Source organism: Bubalus kerabau, chromosome X (assembly GCF_029407905.1).
Source record: "Bubalus kerabau isolate K-KA32 ecotype Philippines breed swamp buffalo chromosome X, PCC_UOA_SB_1v2, whole genome shotgun sequence".
NCBI classification, from domain to species: domain Eukaryota; kingdom Metazoa; phylum Chordata; class Mammalia; order Artiodactyla; family Bovidae; genus Bubalus; species Bubalus kerabau.
The window spans coordinates 147,191,643-147,216,842 of record NC_073647.1 but is presented as its reverse complement, the minus strand read 5'-3'; positions in this window follow the sequence as shown (position 1 = coordinate 147,216,842).

Here is a 25,200-nt window from a genome sequence, read left to right as displayed (position 1 = left end):
TTCCACCCAGCTCTCAAACAAACTATTTATGATTATTAGTACTCACAGATAGCCTCGACAATTGGAAGATGCCTTCCAGCATTTCAGGGAATATGGAAATAGCTGGTATAAAATGGTGACTGTAAGTATCAGTTCAAAAATTCCTATTAGAAGATGCTCAAGATGGATGGATTCATTTATCCATTCATTTCTTCAAACAAGCATGTCCAGAATACCTCCCATGGGCCATGCTCCATGCTGCCTGCTGGGGGAATGGATAATATATGCATACCTCCTGACCACAGAGACTCCTGGTCTTCATACTCAGATGCTTTTCCTCATTTCCCCAAGAATACTTCTGTCAGTCCCAGAAACTGACAAGGCAGGATTCTACAGGTGGGATTTCAGACTCCTGAGGAATGTCCCTGGGGTTCTAAACACATGACCCCGCTCTTCCCACACACCTTGGGAGACAGAAGGATAGAAAGCACCAAGGATGGTTGGCCCCTGAAGTGCCAGCAGGAACTACAAATGATTGGCTGTCTCCCATGACCTTTACCTTCTGGTATCAGCTTGGGGTTTTGTTAGATTACACAAGAGGCCTTGCAGATGTAACTAAAGCTATTCATCAGCTGATGTAAAAATGAGATTATCCTGGAATATTCGAGTGGACCCGCTGTTCTCACATGAGCCCCTAAAGGCAGGAAAGGGAGGTGGTAGGGTAAGTCACAGCCCCGAAGCCTGAGAAGGACTCAGTATGTCACTGCTGGCTTGAAGACGAAGAGAGCACATGGAAGGGAAATGGAGACCTCGGTTCTACAACTGCCAGGAACCGTACTCTGCCAACAAGCGGGGAGCTGGGAGGAGTGCCCAGCCTCTAAGAGTTGACAGCCGCAGCACCAATACCCTGATTTTAGCCTCGTAAGACCCTAAGAAAGGATCCAGACATGGGCTTGTTGGACAGCTGATTTACAAAAATTGTAAGACGGACAACAGGGGCTGTTTAACTCACTAACATAGTGGCAATTTGTTGCAAAGCCAAGAGATAACTAATAAAGCAGGGATGCCCATGGCCAACGTTAGTGATCATCCATAAACTCACCATCCAGTTTTGCACTTTCCATTCATTTGGCTCATCCATGGGGAGGGTGACCCTTACCAGGGCCACAGATGTCACTGGATGGACATACTAAACCTAGAAAGACACTAGGTCCAGGACTGGGACACCCAGAGGATAAGAAAATGGAGCACCAGGAGGGGAGGCATATTACAATTAAGTGCCAGACACGGTGTTAGGTTCTGGGGTTCAGATGCAAGGAAGCCAAAGTCCTTGTCTTGCAGGGGGTTACAATAGAATGGAGGAGACATGGCAACTAACTAGAAGGCAAAGCACAACTAAGCGAGATTCCAGGAACAGAGAGTAAAGCCATTCTTTCCATCTGGAGGTGGGGGTGGGTGCTCCTTTGGAGCCACCAGGAGTGTGACTACCCGAAGTGCCGGCTGTGCGTGCACCCTCCCCCAAGGAAAATTATCTGTTACCAGCTATCAAAAAAATCAGTATTTTATATAAAAACGGGCTCCAATTCTGCACTTGTATACCCTATCTGGCTACCCTCACCCTGGTCTGGCCCCTCTTGGATTCCGTCTTCATTTAAAATATTCATATTTTGTTCATCTTGGATGTTTTGCAGTTATTTTTTTTAAGATATTGTGTTAAGATACTGTTTAGCTCCATTGTGGAATTTGGGGGCAGTCTCTTATAGTTTGCTCCCCAGGAGACGCCTCATTTGCCTTACCCTGGGGTGGACCAGGGAGTGAGGGGCCAGGCAGGGCGAGAGTTAGTCCAAGCTCAACATGGGTAATTCTGGCAGGGATCGTCAGGAAAGCTGTTTGCATTTGAATTTAGGCTTTCTCATTGAGGGATTAGAGGACATTCTCTCTAGCTTCATCCTAAGCTTAAAATTCAGAGCCTAAGATTGTATAGATAATGATGTTGCATCTTTAGGCAGCTGGACTCCAAATGCTAACAATGCTTCCTTGCCTGCATACAGATGTATCAATGCTCAGCTTTAAGTCTGTTCGAAGTGTTTATCTACTTTACTGTTAGAGTAATTTCACTCCAAAAATCTCCAGAGCTCCCACTCTGGACACTGAGCTCATCAATAAAGAAAGATGAACAGAATTTAAGGCTTTGGTGAAATTCAAGGAGAGCTAAGTCAGAGTTGGGGTTTTTTCTGTATTCTTCGTCTAATGAGGTCAAACTCCGTCTGCAACTCCACACAGGTGGTGACGCAGCTTGAGGGAACCGTCGGCTGACCTGTGTGATGTAGGTTACCAGTGATCACAGACCCTCTGTTCCTCCTTTGAAAGATGGTCACCTTTGTGGGTTTCGATTTCTGTTCTAATAAAAGGAACGCTGGTATCCAAAATGGTGCTCAAAGGGAACGCTGAGCTTCCCAGTGGCTGACTTCATATTTAATTGGATCATTTTTAGAATGAGGAGGATTCTTTTCCCCGCAAGTTCTAAAAATAGCAGGAGACCACACAGTTTTGGCTTTGGATTATTGACAGAACAATTTGTCCCATTGGCTTTTTGGCTTTGTTTAGTTGGGAGATAATATTATTCTATTGTCAGATTGATGCTGGTTCTTGTAGCTGTGAGTGGGCTTAACACAAAAGGCGTTCTCTGGGCCAATTTAAATCAGCAGGTAGAAATTGTTACACATCTGAATCAAAATAGAGGAGAAAAGTATATGGCACTTGCTTTGATAAACTCCCACCATTTATTATCTGGGACTGAGGTTTTGAAAAGCAAACACTTTGTAGAGTTTAAGCAATCAGCATCTGATTATTACTTAATGACTGAACTCTCTTAAAGGCTCCATAATAATTAAAATGCAAAAAGGCAACAAAATGTCATCTGAGAGTTTGAATTTTTAAACACCCAGATTAAAGCATGGGAAATATAATAGTCTCTCTGAAAAATGAATAATTTCCTTTCCACTAAGTAATCAGTTAGAATTCTAATAGTTCAACAGAACATACAGAGCAAAGTGGGTACATGAACCAGCCCTGAGAAAACGTGGTCGCACATATGGCAGTTTCATACCTGACTTTACAAATCTAGGGCTAAGCTACGCAAGGTTTTTGCACTTTGTATCTAACAAAGACCAAAATATAATGAAACGGTCCTGTAACTGTAGAATTGTCTGATAAGGCAGGAGGAAGAGAGAACTCAGCAAGGCTGTTCCACTAAGTTCTAAAGGACATCCTGGCTACATCATGGCACAACAAGGCCAGGGGTCCACCAGCTCCTGGCCTCTCCCAGGGACCAGTCATAGAAAGATACTATCGGGCCCTGTGGTACTGCAGAACTGAAGTCTTTATTTCACCAGATATGAACGTTTCCATCACTCAGAGCTCGCTCTCCTGTGATGAGGTGTCTCAAACCCCCCAGTGAAGGGAAGGCCAGCTCTGTTAGCATATGACAAAGAGAGAAAAAGACCATGTTCCTAAAAGTCTTTTAGATTTTTCTTAAACATTTCTGGGCCCAAGTTACTAAAGCTAGAGCAAAAGGCAATGGCCTGGCCTAGACAGACTGCTGTGTGTGAGTGTGTGCTCAGTAGTGTCTGACTCTCTGCGACCCCATGGACTGCAGCCCACCAGACTCCTCTGCCCATGGGATTTTCCAGGCAAGAATACTGGAGTGGGGTGCCATTTCCTCCTCCAGGGGATCTTCCTGACCCAGGGATCGAACCCACATCTCCTGTGACTCCTGCATTGTAGGCAGATTCTTTATCACTTGAGCCACCGGGAAAACCCAAAACACAGGGTCTTTGCAGTTTAAGCAAGAATCCAGCTCAGCTACTTTGTAGTGCAAGGAGATGCTGATGGCAGGGATGGCAATAAGCAGGAGGCTAGGAGGGGCTGATGACACCAGGCTTCAGAGGACCTGTATACTTGGGTGGTGACTCTCACACCCCAGGAGGCATACCGGAATCATGTGGGAAGCATGTAAACAAAATCCTGTCTGGCCCCATACCCCAGGGATTCTGACAGACTGGGTCTAGGCTGGGACCTGAAAGCTCCTCATTTGATGTTCACATTTAACGAGGTCAGGAGTCACCCAAGTAAGGCAGGCAGGTTTCTGGCAGTTTCCAGAAGTTATCACATGTCAAACCCAGGGAGGCTACATGTGACTGAAGTTGACCGGACTATAGAGACTGGAAATTAGAATCAAGTCAAGAAATTCTGATGGAGCTCAGGCCTGACCTAGGTCCACACCCAAGATGCTGGGTGAGTGAGGTATGTCCACAGAGGAGAAGTGATTTCTGGAAGTCCTGCAGCATTTCTTCTATGCCACTGTTCCATCAATACATTTGTTCTTATTTTAGATCTTGTGATAGAACACAAAATGCCCAGCTAAAAGTGAATTTCTAATAAATAATAAATAATTTTTAGTAAAGGAATATCTCAAATATCACAAGGGTCAGTAATTTTTAGGATAAATGTATTCCAAATACTACATGAAATAATACCTTTTAGCATCAGTATATGAGAAATATTGCTAGAGTCATACTTGTCCTAAAGCTATGTGTTGTTTACCTGAAATGCAATCTCGCTGTGCATCCTATATTTATATTCACTACATCAGGCCACTCCACTCATTTTCAGTCTTCATTGTTATCATGCGCATATTTATTGATCTCCTGTGTGGCCACCCAGCTGAGCATTTCATCTTGTGGCCTTGCGCTCTCCTGCCTCATAATGAGTAACTGTGTTGGGGGCGGACCTAGCTGTGCACATTCGACTCAGCCACTTTCAGAGGGCCTTGCCGCAAATGATTTACCTTTCTTAGCCTCAGACGCCCTCTAGGCAATGGGGGCTTCTTGTGGGATGTAAGGAGAATTAAGTACATTAAGTCCCCTATGTAAGAAAGAGTTCCATTTCAAGACGGTGTTTTTAAATCCAATTTGTTCCTAAATCCCACACAATTAATCTAGATACCCAACTAACACTATCAGCTATATATATAGTACTGTACTGTATGAGGTTTATAATACATTCACATTTTTGAAAGTTCACTGCTTGAAGGTTTGTATGTAGGGGACTTACTCTATGAGTCTACAATGTGCAATGTCCAGTGCTTGGCATATAATAAGACTCCTTAAATGGTTGCAGTTACTGTCCTGACTTCCTAACTAGTTGATTTCAAGGAGATCTTTGACACACTCATATAAAATTGAAGTAAAAAGACACTCTTAGTATGGGAATTTCAGGTTCAACTCTTTAGGCTATGAGTAAATTAGTTTTGAAAACAATATTTAATTAGGGATGTTTCTCCCTTACTTCCCATGCTTTCTCTTTCATTCTCTTGTCATTCCACCTGCCTGTTTCCCACCACTACTTCTCAGATGTGATCATGAACAAGCAATCTGTAACATGCTGGGAGCAGGAGATATTGATCAGGCCACGTTTATATGGGTAACTAATTCCGTAGTGTGTATATATATTTTTTAATCTACATGTTATTTAGATGACTTATACAAAGAAGCACAGATACTAAAAACAAAAAAAAAAATCACTAAAACAGGTTTAGAAAGTACAAAATTCAAGTAGCGAAGAGGGTGGAATAGTTTTACAAGAAAATCTAGGCTAAAGACAACAATGGCAACCTAACTACGTGCTTCCCAGCAGGCCAGGCAAAAAGGGAAACACATCTATTCGTGGGTTTTGTGTCTAAGAGTAGGAAACATGCTGTCAGGAAGGAGGAATTTTCCCAGCAATAAGATTAATAGATCACCTAGCTCCCCAGACAACACAGTAGGCTGGGTCTATTTTTAGATTTTACTAAAGATACAGAAGCATCCTGGATTCCAAATATTCTGAAGGAAAAAGCCCCTGAGCACAAAGCAATCAAGAAACAAATATTAAAAATATGTTTAAGGAGAAGGTTTGGGTTCTAGCCATTTTAGAAATGACCAGGTGTCTGGCTAAGGGCAACCTTAAGAATTACAATGACACCCCATGTAATTTTTCTTTATTCTTACCTCATCCTTTGTCTTTAGAACACTTGATACATTTTGCAAGCATCTTCCAGATTCCTTGCCTTTTCGCAAGACTAAATGTTCACAGCACATGGGATGGGTCCTGGGGAGAGGCACTGACCTGGGCTGCACGCAGCTGTCCCAGCCCGGCCGCCTGTGTGCCTCATCCGACTGCCCGGAGCCAGGGGTGTGCGCGCCACATGGCCAAGACCAAGGGCAGAGGGCCGCAGCTTCTCAGAGGATTGGCTTGGGCCTCCTGGGAGAAAGGGCTAGAAAAACTCCCAACCCACGCAGCTTTTGCCTTTTGTTACTTTTCTTTATCTGCTTTCCCATTTCGAAACCTTTGAATGAAGCAACCAATTTGAAGCAAATTCCCTGTGGACATTCTCTGGTGAATTATGTTCATTATTGAACAGCATAGATTTTCTTTTTTTCAAAACAGGAACATTACAGGACTGAAAGAGTGCTTGCTCAATATTAGAAAATGCTTTCAACATGCCAAAAGTTGAGGTTGGTCAGGAAGAGAGCTGTTCATCTTACAGGGGCAGCAAAAATTATCCATACACACACACATCTGTGCCACAGACAAAACATATATCATGCATATTTACATGTAATAGAAGAAGAAAATCAGTATTCTGAATTGATTATTTTCTTTACTAACTGTGGCTAAGCCCAACTCTTCAGCATAAGAAGGTCTGTGTGAATCTGGCCTCGCCCTCCTTCACTCATGGACTGTTGTACTATATCAAATTTAATCCACCACACATTTTATACATCACAGACCTTCTTTATAACAATGGTTTCCACTGACTATGAGACTCTTATTATTTCTCTCTAACTACTAAACTCCTATGGATTGTGAAGACCCAGATTAAACAGCACCTCCTCCATGAAGCCTTCCCAGAATGCTCCAGGCATGGTGATTAGCCCAACGTGGTATTTGCTACAAACCCATGACACTTCCCACAATGGACAATAATGAGTTTTAGTATGTTTCCCATTCTGATTTATGCCTTTATGTCTTCAGTGCTGAGACAATTATCTAGCCAAAGTAAAGATGTATTGAATTGGACTCAATCAATTCAACCAAAAAGAGGGCCTGAGTTAACTAAAAGATACACTCATGCTCTAAACTACTGCTTGTTAAGCCTGGTTTGGAGACAGGATCAGTGTGATTCCAAACACTTGCATGGTTTCATAAATTTTTATAGAATTTTCCAAATGAAAATAAGTTTTGAGTTTAGTTTCTAAATGTCCTTATATTGACCACAGTGCCCCTTGAAAAAGGACGGTGTCTCCAAATGGGAGAAGGCAAACTCAATAAAATTCCACAAAGCTCTATTTTGGGGAGCTACTTTCTAAAGAAAGAGAAAGAGTGGGAGAGAGAGAAAGAAGGAGGGGCAGAAAGCATTTAAATTAGGTTCGAATTTATCATATGCTTTTTGTAAATCTGGTGTGAACTTACAGCTTTTATTACATATAATGGTATTTTTACATAACAGGTCGGATGATTAAAATCTGTTGACCTGCACAAACAATAGCAAAGAGCAGAGACTGTAATGGATGTTCCTGATCTACAACCCAGCCATGTAGCCTTCTTCCCTTTTCAGTGCAGTGCCAGCCTTCACTCTATTGGAAGGTCTATGGCATGAATAACTCATATTAGCTGGTTTTGCTAACTTCGGTGATACCTTGCATTCAACTTCTTTTTCCTCCAAAAAGTCAGTTCTTAAACAGTCTCATCTCCAGCTACTAAAAAATGGCAAAGGCCAAAGCATTGGGCTGCAAGGTCCTGTGGTTTTTAACACCTCACTCCTGTCCCTGAGGCTTGGTGCCATGGCCAGGCGTTGGGCTCCAGGGACCAGCTCTCAGCCCTGCTCTCTTCAGAGCTCAGCAGAAGGGCCTCCCTGGGCCAGGATGCACAGCTCATGCCCCCTTCAGCTCTCAGCTCTCCCCAAAGACCAGTCTGGGTCCAGGACCCTGGGATGTGCCCCACAAACCCTGGAGGTTTCTGTCAAAGCTACTGGCACATACCACTGAGCTGAGCACCCCTGGGGTCCTATGCCCACCTCCTACTAGGCGGTGCGGCCATCAGAACGAGGACTGTGTCACTCTGGCTCAGTGTCATAATCCTTGAGCTGGCACAGGATCTGGCCCATGGGGACCCTGAGTAGGTGAGTTCACATCCAGTGCCTGCATGGTTGCAGATAAAGGAATAGATGCATGAAGATCGCCAGTACCATGATTAGTTTGTGCCTTTTCTCTCTCTCTCTTCCAGACGTCTGCCACAAAACCCCACCTTGATCCTGGAACTCTGAGCACCCTGCACCATCGGCAGGGCCGGGTATCACTAAGGTCATCCTGTCCAGTCTTCTGACACCTCTGCTCCATCTCACCAGATGCCCATGGCCTGCAGGATCCATCTCCAGTTCCAGATTATGATGTCTGGGCTGAATCGTCACCCAACTGAGTCTGTGCCTAAGATTCCCATGGCTCCCAGGCCCCATCCTATGTCCACCAATGCTAAACTTTAGCTCCACCCCTTATAAGGCTGGCCATACACTTCGGCTTTGGTGAAATGCCCTCACCCCTTCCTGGTCCAGCAAACCCCTTTGCCTACTACAGACTCAGCTCCAAAGGTACTTGCACTAATGTTACCCTGAATCCTGGGGTCTTGGTATTATCTTCCTGCCTTCAATTTCTACAACTCTCTATCCCACTCCCTACCGTAAGGGAAAACGCCTGGGAAGACCATCAGTTATTTAGTTGTTCATTGCAAATCTGAGCTTTTAAGGGAAGTACAGTCCTTATATCTGTCTACTCCAGTGCCAGGCACAGAATATGACACGTAAAGCTACTGAATGAATGAATGAGGGAGGAAAAAACGTGGCAGAAAAGGAAAAAATGAAACAGAAAACAATTTAACAGGAGCTAAGAGGGGGTGAGAGAGAGGAATAAGGTGGAAAGCTTAAGGCAAGACACAAACAGAGGCAGCTCTCCTCCCTGGAAGGATCCCATGGATCAAGGCAGGTCAGTTCTGAGGAATGGAGAAGGAAGACATGTACAAGCCATGGAATTGTGGGAGGATCAAGTGAGGTCTATCCCAAAGAGACAGGCCTGGCTGGAGGACATCAGAAAGGCTCCAGAACCTGGTAAACCGAGCAGCAGCGTGGAGGAGGAGGAGGAGGAGCAGCAGCAAGGCAGAAGCCAAGGGTGCTCAAGGCAAGATCATTGCTTCATAACTTCCTATTCCTACAGGTCTGTGGAGGAGCCACAATCAAAGAAGACATGGTTAGAGCCCTGTCTTGTTTGCAAAGCCATTTCCCAAAACTTCTCAGAAATGCTTCCAGCAGGAGCCACTGTTACGCAGGTTCAGAGCTGTGAGACCATAGCCAAGGGGCGCCTCTTCCCCAAGGTCCCATAGAACACTCTGCGAGGATTGGATTTCAAGCTCAGTCTTCTGCCTCAAATGACCCTTCATGTTGGGAAGTAGATTTAAATTTGTATCTTTGGGTTTCTGCTTGCTGTCTACCTTCTTGAGCTTGGACTGTTCTCACACAGGCAGTTTACAAAGACACAGAATCACAGTAAGGCCCACGTCACAGCACAGAACTTGCTAGATGCAGCAGCCTCTAGACTAGGACACACAGACAGGAGAGCAGGAGCTGAAAGCCAGCCCCATGTACAGCTTCAAGTCCAAAAGTTGACCGGGGAGGCGGGAATCAGCCGGTCGACATGCTTTTCACCATTTCAGGTCATCTCCTGCCAAGGAAAGCTATGTGAACCTCACTAAGCCGGTCTCTGCAGCTTTGTGACAGGGACTCCAAGGATCCAAACTGGCTTCTAGCTTTTGGGAAAGCTCTTCTATTAACAACACTAGTGTGTGTGTGTGTGTGTGTGTAAACCATCTTTCCAACTTCTGTCAACCTGGTGCTTTAACATCTGCCTTCCATGCCATAATATCTCCATGCCAGATAATCCTAGTTTGGACAACCCAAGAGTACACCCCAGTCACCTTGCCTTGGCCTCGTGCCTCCCTCATCATCCGAATCCCACCTACAGAGGAGTTCTCCTCCAGGAAGCACGCTTTTCAAATACAAACCTACCCACCCAGGCCCACAGCCCTAACCGCCTCCTTTAATGGACTCTAACACTCCAGGCTACTATTCTCCTACCCTAATCACCCCAGGGCCATCCCCTCTGTGCCAGAGTCTACTGATATTACCCAGACGAGTGAATCCTAAACCCACATGCCATGCATGAGGCTGTTCCTCACCTCTTCGTTCCTCCAAAATCCACAGTAAAAGCTCTTGCCACAATTCCCCAGCTCCTTCTGCTTCCTAACTGACCCTGGTGCCTTCCCACATGGCCCCTGATGGCACAGCAAGCCACTCTCTTAGGAATTGTGAGTAATAAACTATGTTTCCAATGGCAATCATCTCCTGTCCATTGGTCTTACCATATCTAGAATTTTCTATTCATATACTATATTTCAGAACTGTGTGTGCATGTGTGTGTGTATGTGTGTATATGTGTGTGTTTTGGCATGGGTGTGGGTAGAGGCATGGGTGTGGGTGGAGAATCTGATTCTCCAGTTGTCTTCAGAGAAATTGGAAGTTTCATTTTCTCCCAATATGGAAACATGCACCTTTTCAATACCTCATAGATTTTACACGTAAATAAGGGACGCTTCCGCCAGGCTGTAAGTGAACTCACTGCACAGATGTTTGAATGGGATGCAGCAGTCTGCTGTCCTCATCCTGAAGTGTTCTGTCACCTAGCCTGCTCTCCTGCTTCTAACCACATGGAGCTAATGCCCTGGGCATCACCTGCCTCTCCATTTGCAAGCTGCCCCTTTCGAGGCTGTCAGGCTGACAACTTGGCACCACAACCTTTAAAGAGGCTGTCAAATTCTTCTTTAAAAAACACACACACGCCACAACAATGGAATGGACCCCCTCACAGTGACTGAAACTTCCAGTGTCTGAACTGTTTCATGTGCCAGATGACAGCAGTGGCAAAAACCCACGACTGCATTTGGTTGGCACTCCAGCTGTTGGTGTGCCACCTATAAGCTGAGCCCAGTGGTTGAACTTTTAGGACTTACACAGTCTGAGATGTGGTCTGCTGATTTTTTGGCCCTGGGAATCCTACATTTCCAAGGACTCAGAAGAAATGGAAACATTTACTTACTACTAAATGCCACACGGCCTATGGAACTGTTTCATTCCAATGAGGCAATTACTTTGAAAGAATAAAACATTCTGCTTGTAGGGATGTAATTTGGACTTGCAAGTTGCTACAGGGTAGTATGAAAACTGTTTGTGAATGATGGCCTTTCCCTCCTAATGATTTCAGACCCGAAGAAGGTTAAGATTGGCTACATGAACTGGAAGAAAAGCAATAGACAGATTTCTACTAAATATTAATTTAGTCGAGCCTCCTTTGCTATCTGGGCTTCCCTGGTGGCTCAGAGGTTAAAGCGTCTGCCTGCAATGTGGGAGAGCTGGGTTTGATCCCTGGGTTGGGAAGATCCCCCGGAGAAGGAAATGGCAACCCACTCCAGTATTCTTGCCTGGAAAATCCCATGGACAGAGGAGCCTGGTGGGCTATACTCCATGGGGTAGCAGAGTCAGACACGACTGAGCAACTTCACTTTCACTTTCCTTTGCAAACAAAACTGTCACCATCAACAAAACATGTCCAAGTTCTAACATCTTGTACCTGTACAGGAGACCTTATTTGGAAAAGGAATCTTTGTTTGCCTGCGTGCTAAGTCGCTTCAGTCATGTCTGACTCTTTGTGACCCCATGGACTATAGCTCACCAGGCCGCTCTGTCCATGGGATTCTCCAGGCAAGAATACGGGAGTGGATTGCCATGCCATCCTCCAGGGGATCTTCCATACTTAATTAAGGCTCAGGAGATCATTCCAGATAGCTGTCTGGACCGTAAATTCAACAACAATTGTTCTTATAAAAAGAGAGAAGACAGGAAAAAACACACAGGAGCAGGCCATGTGAAGCCAGAGGGAGAGACTGGAGTCAAGCTGCTATGAGCAAACAAATACCTGAAGGCACTAGAAGTTGGAAGAGATTAGCAAAGATTCTCCCCTAGAGCCTTCTGACGGAGTATGACTCCAACAACATTTTGATTATGGACTGCTCACCTCCGGAAGGGTGGGAGAAGGAAGACCTTTCCATTGTTTTCATCCAACAGTTTGTTACAGCAACCCTAGGACACTAATATCCTGTCATATGTTCAGTCAAAGTCCAAAAGGCACAAATAGTAATGCCAAACTGCGTCCTTGTCTCACAACATTTGAAAATCGGTATGTTTAACTATTGCATCTAACCCTCTCCCTTGCAAGCAGAAAAGGCTAAATGATAAAATCTCCCTGCCACCAAACAGAAAGATAGGCTCGGTGTCCCAGCAAAGCCTGCTGGTTCATCTCCCTTCTCTCCTGCATTAGGGCAAGCCTGCTCCTCTGATTTCTCAAGTATCACAGAGGAGTGATATCAAGACCTGTCTGGAATCTTCCCCGAGTTAGCAAACTCATTATTCCCCCCGACAATGTTCTTTTATTGTTTATGTGTCCTACAGAGAAGATCTCCTTCATATTGCAACTGAACTTTCATTGCTCTAGCAATGATCCCTTAACCGATAGATAAATATTCTTCAAAGGTACCTTACATGATCAATTCAGGAAAATGCAACATCAGGATTGCACATCCTGACACCATTCAGGAAAGAGTTGATTTGCATTACTTTGTAAGACAAGGCTATTAAACTCAACTATTCCATTGTACTGGATATTAATTTTTTCCAAGAAACTTCACCTTTCCACTCTGAGCTGACAAAACAAGAATAATTTTGAGTGACTTCTATGATCATTCTCCAAACCTCAAAGCTCCACTGAGGCCTGTAGAATTCAAAATACAAACAGGTCTCTTCTTACATGACTTGAGATTTTAGAACAAGAGCTACAAAACACAAAAAAGCCATACACATCCCTGTTTTCTCTAGATGGACAGAAAAAGAAATGAACATATGAAGCAGAATTGTTTAACTGTTACGAAAAAAAGCAAAACAAAACATCGCCTGTGTATATTAGTTGCTCAGTCCTGCCTGACTCTTTGCGACCCCATGGACTGTAGCCTGCCAGGCTCCTCTGTCCACGGAATACTCCAGGCAAGAATACTGGAGTGGGCTGCCATTCCCTTCTCCAGGAGATCTTCCCTACCCAGGGATTGAACCCGGGTCTTCTGCATTGCAGGCAGCTTCTTTACCGACTGAGCCACCTGGGAAGCCCCAACATTGCCTGAACACAAACTAATTCTCAAATATACTTATTTCTTGAATTAGTTTTCCAAACACATGGTCACCTTCTCATGAAGTAACATGTAGCATGAATTAAGCATTTGGAAAGCAACCAGTTTTTAGTAGTAAAGAAACTGCGGGGATTAACCAGAGCAGGAGGAGAATATAGTACTTGTGGGAGGATGAAAAGGAATTTCAGCAGTTGGCTGACATGACTACTATCCACCCCATACCCCACCTTTATTCAGATGTACTTGACAAATATGACTACTCTTCATGGTGCAGAATACCAGTGACCAATAGTGACTCACACTTCTTCAGAATTAGAAATTGTGTAAATAACAAAGTAATCATTCTTTACCTCCGTTTTTCCCAATACATATTTAGTTTTGATATACAAAATGAAGCTTAAAGCACCAGGCTTCTCCATGTATGTACATGGACAATAACCTCCATTAAACCATCTCTGTATATCCCAATGAACTGTATATTTTTTTTCAGCTCATATCTCTGAGTAGGCCAATCTTCTGCAAAATTTTGCAGTTATTGGAATTTGGTGTCAATGCCCCTTAACCTTAATACCAATCAGATTCAGAAGAGAATCATCACATGAATCTCTTCACTCTGGAGGCATAACTGGCTGATACAATTTAACTGGTTACATATCTAAAATATCCAAATCTTTTAAAGATCAAGAGGCAGTGGTAAGGCTCATACTGCTAGTCTTTAAACATTCAACCTGATATGCCTGACAGAAAAATAAAAATAGTTTCAAATATCAAAGTATATTATTGAAATGTATAAAAGTAGCATTAAGATCAAACTTAAATCTCAGAAGGGGCTGCCTCTACAGGCTTGATGGAAAGTCTGTGGTGGTCATCACCAGATGAAGTGTAGACTTCTATGTCAGGTCAGTCATTCTGGGCTCTGCAGATGGGCTGTTGCCAACTGCATAAGCCAGAGAAGGACAAGAAGAAAACTGCACCCTCGCCCAGCGCACAGCCCTCCAACACAGGTTCTTGTAAGCAAACAAACAAAAGGGTGGAAAGATGAGAAGAATGAACTACAGGAATTCTTATTTTCTATAGATAAACCTAAAAGTAAAACTGACATTCTGAAATGGCTGACACAAAATACTAAGTATCTGTATTATGTCTGTACCCCCTGACACACAATATGCTGCATATTCATAAGAAAAAATTGTTAAGAGGGGAACCTGCCCTGAGTTTCCTTCATCTTATTCATCTCTATTTTTGTAGCTTCTATAATAAATTCAAGGTCAAAAATCAACTCTGGACTATTAATAGATCTACCAGCAATCACATTTCCAGCATCATGGAAACATGCGTCACATTCTCTCCATCTAGCATTGATGATAGCTTGCAGCATCCTGTACCCTTGTTTAAAAATTTTTTAAAAGGCAATTATTCCCTTCAGGGCAAGCTTTGTGGGCACATTTTACAATGTTGCTGAAATGAGAGAGGTAATATCTATCTGGAAATCCAGTTAAAAGTCATTATTAGGAGGGACACATCTGATGAAGCAAAAAATCAAATTATAAAAAACAGAGCAAGCAAGAGATACCTACATTCTGAACATTGTCAGTAGACTCTCCCCGACCTGTTCTCATAGACATCCAACACTGAATTTCTGAAACTATCCCTTTTCTGCATTGAGAGCTGTAATTTAATTCTCTTTCTCTATGTTTCACAACTTTTTTTCCTTAAATATAAACTAGGGTAAGTAAAGACTTCTCTCAGAGGGTCCCAATGACTGAACTCCAAAATTAATTATCAAAGGAAGGGATTTAGAAAGGATGAATAGAATCACATTAAGAACTGAGATTTTGGTGATGGAGAGGGAATGGAGAAAAGGGACCCCTCCAACACTGTTGGCAGCCATGATGGAAAACAGTATGGAGGTTCCTCAGAAAACTAAAAGTAGAATTACTATATGATTAAATAATTCCACACATGGGAAAATACTGGAACACAGGTATAATTCAAAAGGACACATGCACCCCTATATTTATAGCAGCACAATTCACAATAGTCAAGACATGGAAACACCCTAAATGTCCATCAACAGATGAATGGATGAGGACGACATGGTACATACATACAATGGAATATTACTCAGCCATAAAAAACAATGAAATAATGCCGTTTGCAGCAACATGGATGGACCTAGAGATGATCGTACTAAGCAAAATAAGTCAGACAGAGAAAGACAATACCATGCGATATCACTTACATGCGGAATCTAAAAAAAATGATACCAATGAATTTATTTATAAAACAGAAACAGACTCACAGACATAGAAAAGAATCTTTTGGTTACCAAAGGGGAAGAGAGATGGAGAGAGATAAATTAGGAATTTGGGCTTAACAAATACACACTACTATATATAAAATAGATAACCAACAAAGACCAACTGTATAACACAGGGAACTATATTCAATAATCTAGGGTAAACCAGACTGGAAAATAATATAAAAAAGCATGTATAAATGTGTATTACTGAGTCACAGTTATGCAGCAGAAATTAACATAAAACTGTAAATCAACTATACTTCAATTTAAAAATAAATAAATAAAAGAAATGAGATTTGGGGTCATCAAGCAGAATTATAAAGCCATAAAACTGGCAAGATGAGAGCCTTTACTGTGCAATCCTATAAAATGGAAACATGAAGCTGCTATTATGGAATGCATCTATTTCCTCTGTCACCAAATAACACAGAATAATATATAAAATAAGCTAGTCACTGTTCCAAATGCATAAACACTTGGATCTTAGCATCGAAGAGCATGGACTTACTCATAACTCATCTTCTCCAGGCAGGAGGTACATTTGCTGGCCTCGGGGTCTCAACGTATTCCATGTCTACACATGGGACATATGGGCACAGGGCGAAGCTTGTAAGAAAAATAATAAGTTGGGCTGTGCTTAGACTACATAATTTGGGAAAACACTAGTAAATTTAAAAAAATAATCATGGTGAGAAAGACAAATATCATATGCTATTGCTTATGTGGAATCTTAAAAAAAGATACAAACGAACTTAGTTACAAAACAGAAATAGATGCACAGATATAGAAAACAAACTTATGGTCACCAGTGGGAGAAGTGCATGCATGCTCAGTCATGCACTCTTTGCAACCCAATTTACTATAGCCCACCAGACCCCTATGCCTAAGGGATTTTCCAGGCAAGAATACTGGAGTGCATTGCTATTTCCTCCTCCGGGGATCTTCCCGACTCAGGGATGGAACCTGTGTCTCTGGCGTCTCCTGCATTGCAGGCAGCTTCTTTACGACTGAGCCACCTGAGAAGCCCCACCAAAGGGAAAAGGAGGGGAATAAATTAGGAGCTTTGGATTAGCATATATACACCACTACATATGTAATAGACAACCAACAAGGACCTACTTTACACACAGGGAACTATACACAGTATTTTGTAATAACCATTAAGGGGAAAGAATATGAAAAAGAATATATCACTGTACTTCAAACTTGAAATCAAAATGAAATTGAAAATTAACTAGGGCTTCCATGGTGGCTTCCACATATATCTATAAACCGGAGAATGGATCAGCAAATTGATACATTCAAGCAATGAAACGCAATTCAGCAATAAAAAAGAACAAAGTGCTGATACATGCTATAGCATGGATGAATCTCCATAACATTATGCTAAGTGAAGAAGGCAATCACTAAAGACAACATCTTGTGCGACTCCATCAATACGAAATGTTCAGAAAACGCCAATCTATAGACATAGAAAAGAGTAGTGGTTGCCAGGGGCTAGAGATGAGAACAGAGATTAACTGTAAATAAGCACAAGAGATTTTATACAAGTCCATAAATTTATGAAAAAAAAAAAAAAACATTGACTTAAAGTATAAGTGAAGTGGTTGAGCTGCACTATACATTCGTGACACTGTACAGGAGACAGGGATCAAGACCATCCCCAATAAAGAGAAATGCAAAAAATAAAAATGATTGTCTGGGGAGGCCTTACAAATAGCTGTGAAAAGAAGAGAAGCAAAAAGCAAAGGAGAAAAGGAAAGAAATACCCATTTGAATGCAGAGTTCCAAAGAATAGCAAGGAGAGATAAGAAAGCCTTCCTCAGCGATCAATGCAAAGAAATAGAGGAAAATGATAGAATGGGAAAGACTAGAGATCTCTTCAAGAAAATTAGAGATACCAAGGGAACATTTCATGGAAAGATGGGCTTGATAAAGGACAGAAATGGTATGGACCTAACAGAAGCAGAAGATATTAAAAAGAGGTGGCCAGAATACACAGAAGAACTAGACAAAAAAGATCTTCATGATCCAGATAATCATGATGGTGTGATCACTGACCTAGAGCCAGACATCCTGGAATGGGAAGTCAAGTGGGCCTTAGAAAGCATCACTATGAAGAAAGCTAATGGAGGTGATGGAATTCCAGTTGAGCTACTTCAAATTCTAAAAGATGATGCTGTGAAAGTGCTGCACTCAATATGTCAGCAAATTTGGAAAATTCAGCAGTGGCCACAGGACTGGAAAAGGTCAGTTTTCATCCCAATCCCAAAGAAAGGCAATGCCAAAGAATGCTCAAACTACCACACAATTGCACTCATCTCACACGCTAGTAAAGTAATGCTCAAAATTCTCCAAGCCAGGCTTCTGCAATACGTGAACCGTGAACTTCCAGATGTTTAAGCTGGTTTTAGTAAAGGCAGCGGAACCCAAGATCAAATTGCCAACATTCGCTGGATCATCGAAAAAGCAAGAGAGTTCCAGAAAAACATCTATTTCTGCTTTATTGACTATGCCAAAGCCTTTGATTGTGTGGATCACAATAAACTGTGGAAAATTCTGAAAGAGATGGGAATACCAGACCACCTGACCTGCCTCTTGAGAAACCTGTATGCAGGTCAGGAAGCAGCAGTTAGAACTGGACATGGAACAACAGACTGGTTCCAAATAGGAAAAGGAGTACACCACCCTGCTTATTAGTACATCATGAGAAACGCTGGGCTGGAAGAAGCACAAGCTGGAATCAAGATTGCCGGGAGAAATATCAATAACCTCAAATATGCAGATGACACCACCCTTATGGCAGGAAGTGAGGAGAAAATAAAGAGCCTCTTGATGAAAGTGAAAGAAGAAAGTGAAAAAGTTGGCTTAAAGCTCAACATTCAGAAAACTAAGATCATGGCATCCGGTCCCATCACTTCATGGCAAATAGATGGGGAAACAATGGAAACAGTGGCTAACTTTACTTTTGGGGGCTCCAAAATCAGTGCAGATGGTGATTGCAGCCATGAAATTAAAAGATGCTTACTCCTTGGAAGGAAAGTTATGACCAACCTAGACAGCATATTAAAAAGCAGAGACATTAATGCTAACAAAGTACTTTGTTAACATTACTTTGTTAACAAAGGTCCATCTAGTCAAGGCTATGGTTTTTCCAGTAGTCATGTATGGATGTGAAAGCTGGACTATAAAGAAAGCTGAATGCAGAAGAATTGATGCTTTTGAACTATGGTGTTGAACTGTGTGAACGGTGGTGTTGGAGAAGACTCTTGAGAGTCCCTTGGACTGCAAGGAGATCCAACCAGTCCATCCCAAAGGAGATCAGTCCAGGGTGTGTTCATTGGAAGGACTGATGTTGAAGCTGAAACTCTAATACTTTGGCCACCTGATGCGAAGAGCTGACTCATTTGAAAAGACCCTGATGCTGGGAAAGATTGAGGGCAGGAGGAGAAGGGGATGACAGAGGATGAGATGGTTGGATGGCATCACTGACTCAATGGATATGAGCTTGGGTAAACTCTGGGAGTTGTTGATGGACAGTGAGGCCTGGTGTCCTGCGGTTCATGGGGTCACCAAGAGTCGGACATGACTGAGTGACTGAACTGAATATATAAATTATACCTCAGTAAAGAGATTAAAAAAAACAAACAAACAAAGAGAAAAGCTCCAAAGGCTTTTTCCACGCATGAGTGCTCAGTCAATTCAGTTGTGTTTGACTCTTTGGCAACCCCATGGACTGTAGCTCACCAGTGGCTTCTCTGTTCATGTGATTCTCCAGGCAAGAATACTGGAGTGGGTTGCCATGTTCTCCTCCAGGGGATATTCCCGACCCAAGGATCGAACCCAGGTCTTCAACACTGCAGGCATTCTTTACCCACTGAGCCACCTGGGAAGCCCTCCAAAGGCTTATGGCAAACTAACTGTGCCTCTGAAATGCCTTCTTCCCTGAGATCTGGTCTTTCTGCTTCAGGTTTCTCACATCTGACGCTGCAGTGTATGCTTTCATCCTATGCTCCCAATTCTGCAAGACAGTGACATGTGGACACCTGGGCAGCTGCCACTTTTTGGCTATTGTGAATATTGCTGCTATGAACATAGGTATGCAAATATCTGCTCTAGTCACTATCTTCAATTTTGGGGGAGTATATACCCAGAAGTTAAACTGCTGGATCATATGACAAATTCTATGTTTAATTTTATGAGGAATTGTCATACCATGTCCATAATGGTTACATCACTTTACTAGTCTGACTAGTATTGGAACACATATACACCTTAGTGCAAAAACTGTAACTGCAATGTACTAAGCAGATACTGATAACCAGGAAGGAAAATTTATTCTGTTACTTCTCCTTCAGAAGAAAGGTATCATGCTACTCACACTATAAGTTTTTCAAATGGCTTTTATTTCACAGACATCAAATCCAGGTGTATTATATCAAGGAAAAGCCAAGCCTAGAAGCTCATCACACATGGAGACTGCACAAACTGAAGTGAGATTTGGTAATATTCTTCCCAACCATCTTTAGTCTCATGACATTTTAATCTCTGTTCCTTCAGTAGGGAGAGAAGAAAGGCAGCGACACGTGACTCTGTTATTGGACATCAGTTATGGTCAGAATTCTTTAGGATCATTTCATATGATCTTAGCAGAAAGATTTATATTAGTGATCATAAAGCTGCTTGAAAACAAGATCACAGTGCACTAAATTTTCTAAAGGCACTAGCAGCAGTATCAGATTTGGGTCTAAAAATCCAGGAAGGTTTTTCATTAGGTAGCAAAGGAATACTGTTCTGGCCTACACCCAAAGCTCAAGATTAACCTTCTAACTGTCCGAAGATAAAAGATGTTTGAATAAAGTACGAAAGACAGTTGAACCCCAGAAAATGACTTCAGCTTGGTTCAGGCTTTCTGTGGCCATTTTCCCCATGCTTGTCAAGATTTGAAGGTTGCCCCTGAGGTCAGCTGAGTTGGAGGCAAGGTTTGGAACTGGCACAGCATCAAGCTGCAAGCCAATCTCCCACTTCTTGGGGCAGACATACCTGTCCCCTCTGAAGCCTGGAGGCAGATATTCCAGCCCAGCTGTTCTTACATTTCATCCTCCATATGAAAACAGCTGATTTCTACGTGGGAACAAACTGTCTTTGGTGGGGGGGGCACATCAGAGAACACAGGTTGGATGAGATGGACTTTGGTTAGAAACAATTCTTTCCCAACAAAGAATACACCTGTTAGGCAAATGAAAACAATATAGGGATACTTCTGAATTTGTGTCAAGTTATGTTTTAAGTGGGTCTGAGATACAAAGTTAATTAAACATTTTAATAGTTACTGGAAAAAGCAAAATGTGCTGGCAATGCCACTTGGTAGAAACATGACCTTGGCAAGTTACTTGAACCCCTCTGAGGGTCAATTCCCTCCTCTGAAAAGTGAGGGTGATAATAGCATTTTTGTCTTAGAAGACATGAATGTTCAATGAAATCCTGTTGACATTGATCCGCAGCACAAAATGAGTTTTCCATGAATTCTGGCCGCTATCCTCATTAACCAAAAACCACTTCACAACTAATTGCAGCATTCCATTGCTGAGTTCTTCTGTTTGAACTCCCAATCCTTGCCCAAAGGCAAAAAAAAAAAAAAAAATCAAACAAGATGTGAGATATTCAAAGAGCAAGAATAGCAAATTACAGATCTGCTATTACAAAATTAAGTATAGGGCCTCATAAAGGGCCTGTGTGAGTGAAGAGCTCTAAAACTTAAGGGTCATTAGCTTCACGGCAAATTTGTCTCTACACAACTGTCTTGATGAGCAGCCCAAATATTTTGAGCTTCAGTGGGTGAGTGCAGCGCAACTGGTTTCCAGCCTTCTACAAGGCAGAAGTCACTCTGCCGGGAAGCCTGTCTAGTGGACGGAGAAAAGCGGGAAGCCAAAGCAGTGAAGTGATGAGCTAAGATGGAGTAATCCCACGCAGAGAGAGATAAGTGCTTGTGGGATGAAAACAGCCTCTAGAATCAGCTAGAGCCATTGTCTCTAAAAGCCACTCTGTGGACTGGTGCCGGTCTGCGGTCAATGGCAGGCAGAACCCTGGAGGCAGTTGCATCTGAGACACATCTCTTTCTGGGCCCAGGGGGTCAAGGTCAGTGCAGTGTCTCCCCTCAGCCCACACACAGGATCAGGCCTGGTGGACATCCCTGTCTCAGGTCCCAACTACAGAGGCACCCCACACCTTCTTCCTGGCCTTGCCAAGGACCTCAGCCATATGAGCTCTGCTTAGTCTGACCAGAATAGTCTAGATTTAGAGGACCACTATTTGGATATTCATTCCATGTTCAATTATGAATGTAATAACAGTGGAAACACCAGAGCACAGTCAATACCCAGATGTCATGTCACTACTTGGCTTATGCTGAACTAGCTAAGTTACATTGGGGGTTTTAGTTAGGATATAAAATAGGTACAAATAAAGGTAGTTACACAGTAAAAGGAAAATTTTAGGTTGTCATTTTTCATCATTCATATTTTCAAAATGTGTGTTTAAAATTTTGCAAGTCAACAAAAATTGCCAATTGTTCTCTTTGAGAAAGAATTACATCTTCTTCTGCAGTCTCTTAATTCTGCTGTTAAAACGCCTTCTTGGAAATGCAAACCAAAACTCACAGTGGGGTACCACGATGAACCCACCAGAATGACTGCAATGAAAAGGATAAACAATGAAAACCGTTGTGGGGAGACAGACAAGCAACCCTCATACACTGCTGGTGGGAGGAGAAATTGGTACACCTGAGTGTACAAAAAAGTCCTTTACTAGACTTCTAGATATGTACTCACATAAACATACAAATAGTCACAAGTGGCAGGAAGTAGAATGTTGACTTTGACACTGTTTGTAATATTTGGAAATTACTCAAATGTCCATCAGCGACTGAATGGCTAAGTAATCTGCGGTATATTCATTCAGTGGAATTCTATAAAGCTGAGAATAAATGAACACAGCCCTACGTAAAGTCACTCACATAATGTTGAGTGAAAGAAACTTGATATAAAAGACCACATGCTGTATGACTCCATTAATAAAACGTTTAAAAACAGGCAACACTAATCTGTGTTGTTTGAAGTCAGGATAGATTTTAACATAATCTTTGGGCTGGGGAGTAGTGCCAAAGGAGGCATGAGGGGCCTCTGGTGGCTGGGATGTTCTCTTTCTTGTTCTGGGCCCTGCTGCAGATGCCTACTTACTTCATGAAAATTTCTTGAGTTTGCTTACGATGTGTGCAATTTTCTCTCTGTAATACTTTCAAATGGTCTGTCTTTCTTGAAACGAAAGAGACTGTCACTATAGTAGTACCTCATGCATGAGACTGTGAGATTCCCAAGGCTGGGAACTGCTTGTCTAGAGGCCACCAAGAGACCCAGGCATAAAGAACAAAATTGCATGTTCCTGCATTTTTAGTGGAGACTCAGAAACCAGGGTCAAAGACCAAACATTAGAACATAAGATGCCCTTAGTACGTTTATCTTTTAAGAAATTACAGAAGTTTTGGAGCTCTGGTAAGAAGCTAGAGATGAAAACCTATTTATATGGGCTTCCTTGGTGGCTCTGATGGCAGGGCGTGTGTCTGCAATGTGGGAGACCTGGGTTCGATCCCTGGGTCGGGAAGATCCCCTGGAGAAAGAAATGGCAGCCCACTCCAGTACTCTTGCCTGGAAAACCCGATGGACAGAGGAGCCTGGTAGGCTACAGTCCATGGGGTCACTAAGAGTCGGACACGACTGAGTGACTTCACTTTCACTTTCACGACAACATAGCAATGAAAGAAGGCACCAGAGAAGGGGTTAGAAACACCAATAATGTTTACAAATTTCTGGATTCTCCACACACACTGCTTTCTGGAAAATACTGTAGCAAAATAACACATTATAGGCAAATGTCTTTATTCCAAATGTTCTTTTTCATTTCTTCCCATCTTCTACTTGGGGCACATTTTGCTCTGTGACGATGTAGCATCTTTTGGAGAGTTTAAGCAAGAGTTTTAAGAATGATCACTCTGCAAGGACTTGCCATGAACTTTTTCTACTTAGATTTTCCTTGCTCATCTCCAGTTTTCATTTCCTGTCTCTTGACCTGTTTTTAACTTATTAGAAAGTTAATCTGAAATGTCAGACCTGTTCCAACATACAGTTCTTATCAAGGTAGTTTTAATAAAAAACAGCTTGAAAATTTAATTAAACATGAGACAGTTTATCTCAGCCCGCTATTGTAGTTCCAAAACAACTTTCCTTTTCCATAAAAATACAATCACAATGACCAAGGCAGATGTGGGGCTTGATAAACAATTCTCACATATGAATCTGCTGGTTCTGCTTCTGAAATCTGGCAAAGAGCAGAAGCCAGAAGTTTTGCGCTGAAAAACAATACAACCATTAAGGCGAATCTGAAATGTGAAGATGAAAAAAATATTCTCTACTGGTTTTTTAAAAAATAAACCAGGTCCAGGATGTAAAAATCTAAAATGAAAAATCAAAACCTAAAGAATAGAGGGAACAAGAAACAAAAGGAAAGGAGTCTCTCTCACATGCATCAACAGTAGCTTGCTGCATGCTCTGTCTTCCTTGTTTTGCTCCTGACAATTTGAATGTATTAGACTCAATTTCTGAGATGTCCTGTGGCCACCTGTGTAAGTGTATTAAATGCCCCAACATCTGTTTCATGCATGACTAACTTCAGACAGGGTCTATTAATGATGGACCTAAAGAGAAATAAATGTTTTCCCCTAGTTCCTTTCATGCTCCACTTGAAAATTTTGATTGGTTACATTGTGTTTTAAGTTCCTTTACTGGTTATCTTTGTACTTTCCAGCAATACTTGTAATTTAAGCCTTAGTTGCTTAATGTATTCATTTTAGGCAGTAGCTTTTTACTGCTGGCAAGGAAACAAGAGGAAAGCCACATCCCTGAACTCCCACACCCTCTCCAGCTATGAATTTTTGTTATTTGTGTTAGATAAATTATATTATTAATGACTCATTAGGAAGACATCAAACATTTGCATCCTCTTCTGTAATCCCAATTCCCACAACTGTTTCCACTTCTATATTGAAAAGGACATACTCCTCATTTCAGCATCTCTATTAATTCCTGGTTAAAGAAATCTCAAAATCAAGTCTTTAGTTTTCAGAAGAGCTCACGGATGTCACACTTACTTGCACAGTCAAAGATGTCTCTCTTTTGCCTTTGTTCCTGAGATTCTGGGCTCCCACTGTCCACTTCCCTGGCACTACAGATAAAATGCAGGCCTGAGCTCAGCTGTGGAAATTTCTGGAGGCAGCTTTACAGCTGATGTGATTCCCATGCCTTCCAAGTGACTTGTTTTTTATTGCATCAAGAATTACAGGATTCTTTTCTTCCTTCCCATTTCTGGTATAAACTGCAGGTCTGCTTGTGGCTTATAGGGAAGCCTGGTATGTTGCAAGGTTTGCAGTAATTTTGTGGGTTTTGATTATTTATCTTCCATTGAGATGACCTGATGCCGGACTGACT